General features: G+C 34.6%; 1 pseudogene; it reads right to left on the reverse strand.

Moving 5' to 3' along the window:
* Window positions 1–3118: 3118 nt before the first annotated feature.
* LOC108758227 (uncharacterized) lies at window positions 3119–4345 on the reverse strand (annotated as a pseudogene).
* Between the last annotated feature and the right edge of the window lie 179 nt (window positions 4346–4524).

The raw sequence follows: 4524 nt of genomic DNA on the forward strand, positions 1-4524 counted from the left end.
TCACAAACAATTAAAAATTTTCCAAGGGTTTGGACGTAACATTTTAATTAAATAATATTTGTGGGTGATGATGATGATGATGATGATGATGATGATGATGATGATGATGATGATGATGATGATGATGATGATGATGATGATGATGATTTAAAGTTGATATAAATATATTATATTAATAAATATATTATATTAATAATTATAATATATTATATATTATATATACAGCTATTTGTATTTAAAGTTTAAGAATTAATACATAATTTGATCCGTAAAACATATAATGTGTGATTTGTTTTACTATATTTATTATTATGTATAACATCTATTGTATATTTATTTGTCATTGGTCATTTATGTTATGTGTAATGTTAAATTAAAAATTTTATTTTAATAACTACATTATATTTTATTTGTAGCAATTAAATTATATTTAAAAATATTATATTTTTAAATATTATTCTCTTATTCTATATTTTTATAAAATGCCAAGACGTAAAGTAGAACGTACAACGGAAGAAGAAGAGCAATTTCAACGACGACGTCGTGAAAAAAAAGCTGAATATCAGCGTCGTTATCGTCAAAGTGCAAAAGTAACAAATATTATTCCAAAAACAAATAATGTTACAAATTATGCTGTATCGGAAGAAGAAGAGCAATTTCAATGACGACGTCGTGAAAAAAAAGCTAAATATCAGCGTCGTTATCGTCAAAGTGCAAAAGTAACAAATATTATTCCAAAAACAAATAATGTTACAAATTATGCTGTTGATATAACTGGTACAATACATAATAATCAAATAATTGAATTAAATGATGAAATTGGAGAAAATTCTTCAAATGTTCCCTTAGTACATCAACAAATTATATATACTTCTGACTTAATACATGATAATCGTGTAATAGAATTGGATGAAGAAATTATTATAGAAAATTCGATAAATATTACACAAATAAGTCAGGAACGCCATGCAAATTATCAATCACATTATCGATCACGAAGAAGATAACTGCATTGTTTAGATATTAATAGAATGTTAATTGATGATATAAATGAGTATTACATTGGTTCTATGGATGTGTCCTGTATTCATTGTAACGCAAAACATTTTGCAGTTGAAAAAATATCTAACAAAGGAAATTCATTTTATGATTGTTGTAATCATGGTGCAGTACATTTAGAATCTTTACCTCAACCTCCACAATTTCTTCGTAATTTATTTGATAGTAGTCATGCAAAATCTAATAATTTTTTTCAATATATTCGTAGTTATAATAGTTCATTTTCATTTGCGTCATTTAATGCTAATTTAATTAATTTTTGAAATAGACGATCAGGTCCATATTCTTTCAAAATACAAGGACAAATTTATTATCAAATAAATACAGCATTATATGCTACTCAAAATGAAAATCCAACTTATGGTCAGCTTTTTATATATATTATAGATGCTAATGAAGCGATAAATTATCGTCTTACTGACAATTCAGAATTAGATTTAGAAATTATACAAAATCTTGAATAATTTAATGCGAGAATCTAATGTTTTTGCTCAACCTTATCAAATGATGAATGAAGAATTAGAAAATCAGCGACGATTAGAAAGAGAATCTGGAGAATTAATACCGGAATTACGATTATTATTTACATTAAGACCAGGTATGGATTAACGGCGATATAATGTTCAAAGAATTAATGAAGTTGCAGCTGTTTTTCGAATTACAGCTCATGGAGAAATTCCAGAATCTTATGTAACAATACGTAATAAGGGTACTAAAACTTTACAAAATATTAGTACCATGGATCCAAATGTTGAACCATGGATATATCCATTATTTTATCCATATGGTACTCAAGGATAGCATTGTAATTTAACAAAATTAAATAGTAATAAACGAATAACTAGAGGCCAGTATATTAAATATCGCATAGCTCTCCGTGATGAATTTAACGTTTTTATATTAGGTCGTCGTATATTTCAACAGTGGCTTGTAGACAATTATATAAAAATTGAAAAGGATAGAATAAATTATTGTAAAGATCATATCAAAAAGAATTACGTAAGTAGTATATGGGCAGCCATGGAGCGTCAAAACAAACCTCTACCATTCCACCCCTGGCGTCAAAACAAATCCCCACCACTCCACCCCTGGCGTCAAAACAAACCCCCACCACTCCACCCCTAGCGTCAAAAACAAATCCCCTCTTCCCCCCTAGACGTCAAAACAAATCCCCCGCACTCCCCCCTAGACGAATAGAAGGGCCTGTCTGGAAAAAGGGAGCGCTCTGACTGCTTGGTGACGCGAGGGTGGAGTAATGAGGTAATTAAATGGCGCGTTTCGATTGGTTCGCTCCATGGCTGCCCACGCTACGATTGGTTCGCTCCATGGCTGCTCGCGCTACGAATGGTGAGGGAGAGGGCGCGTTGAATGAGAGAGAGAGTGAAAATGAAAAACTGTCAAGTCCGAGAAAATGATGGAGGTGGAGAAAATAGGTCCCCGAGACAGTTTTTTGCCAGGGGGGAGAAGGAGGAAAGGTTCAGGCTTCGAAGACGAATGCGGGTATGATTAATGGCTCTTCGTTTTTTTCGAACCTCGGCGTCCTGGTTAGACACAATGAAGAGAGTCTTCCTTTATCGCTTATTTATTTTTCTACTATTTAATGCTGTGCGACCGATTTTTTTGTCTGGAAAGACAGGAGGAAAACAGGAATGGGCAAGTTCGTGCCTGATTGTAACAGAGCTGGATGATTTACTTGGTTTAGTGGATAAATTTTTTTTTTACACTTTATGTTAGCGTTAGTCTTATTTTGAAAAATGACAAAAGTTTTTATTAATTTAGTTCTCACTAAAAATATGATAAAAGAAGATGTCGATTGGAAGGGAACGAGAAAATGATTAAGAAAATAATAGACGTGGCGTACAGTGACAAAATTGAAAAAAAAAAAGATATTTATTGATAAAACAACGTTGTTACATAAAATAGTTCTTTCGCGAGAATAATCGTTTATTTTATATTTTACTTTTTAAAACAGTAGACGATTGAACATAATGGCATACAGCATGAGAATTAATTGTTTTACGTTTACAATGAAGAAAAAATTTATGAAATAACTGTGCATTCAATCGATCATTGCGTTTATAATCAGAGGTAAACAGACTAAGAAACTGGCTAAGATTATAACCTTTATACATAAAATATAGAAATACACAGCAGTATTGTCCGCAAGTTTGAGAAAGTATTCCTTGCAGCGTCGTCGTGTTCCAGCGATACGTGGTGGAGTTTCGGCGAAGTCGTAACAGGAATCTTGAGTCCACGGGCGGCAAGCCGTAGCTATCGAAATATTCCTGTACCGCATTCGTCGATGTAAAAGGCGACCCAGTGCTGGCCAGGTCGATCGTGATCGTCTGTGTTAGCGACAATGGCAGTCGACCTCGTCCACACCCTCGGCAGTCGGTCGGCAGGATAGACCCCCGCATGTCGGACACTGAGATGATGTAAGGCGTTTAAAACTTCCAGTGAATTTATTTTTCGGCGTAGGTGAACGTGAGAGAGGAAATGTATGCGTAAATTCAGAATTTACCTCTTTTGCCAGTACGAGCGTTGTAAAGTTCTCAAAAATACTAGACGTTTGCGAAACGCTAGTGTTAGCTTTATCTCTATCAGTCGTCGAGTCGAATTTTGGAAGATCATTTTTCTCTTCGGCTGTCGTTTGTTCGTCCTCGTTTCGATTCGCCTTTTTTGTCACGATATCTTTTCTCCACGCCTCGATGTTGCGAAATATATCGTTTTTCTGATTTTTAAATTTAATTGAAAAATTTCCGCTGTTTGTTTTTTCGCTCTCGACGTCGCTTTCGCTGCAATTTTCTGAAGGAAGACTATCGTAGCTCGAATTGCTGCTATTTCGTATAGCTAGCCAACGTTTCAATTTGTAAGCATTACGTAAGGCGCAATGTGATTCAACGTTGGTTCGAAATCCGTGGTGCGTGCAACGTTGTCCGCAACCTCCAAAATCTGGCAGATTTTTGAAAGCCGGAGAAATTCCTTCCAGATTATATACGTTTCTGGAAAGTAAATTACTCAGATAACGTGACTTCTCTTGTCCTATGGTATAGATGTAGCGTGCGTGTCGTGTAATAGCTCGCAAATGTATCGTAAAGTATATAGGATTAACGTCTCCGTCGAACCATTCGATTCCGTGATAATTTCGTGTAAGCCAGTTGTTTTCTCGTCTTGCTCTCTCGGATAATTCTCCAAATGGATAAGGTGGTCTCATAATCCAGTGTCCGGTGATCGTCGCATTAATCGCAAGAACCGCAACTTCTTTCGGAATAAAGTTCTTCGACATCGCGAAAACCTTGTATGTCGATGACTATATTCATTATATATTCGAATGTTCGCTACTCTTTTTATGTCACGAAACATCAGCGTCGGTGTCACGAACAAGACTGAAGCTTTTTTCGTCATCTCACGTGGAATTGGGTTAGAAATAATGTGTAGTAGGGGGAAAATATTTTTCTCACGAAA

This window comes from Trachymyrmex cornetzi, unplaced genomic scaffold, assembly GCF_001594075.2.
Source record: "Trachymyrmex cornetzi isolate Tcor2-1 unplaced genomic scaffold, Tcor1.1 scaffold1547, whole genome shotgun sequence".
Lineage (NCBI taxonomy): Eukaryota > Metazoa > Arthropoda > Insecta > Hymenoptera > Formicidae > Trachymyrmex > Trachymyrmex cornetzi.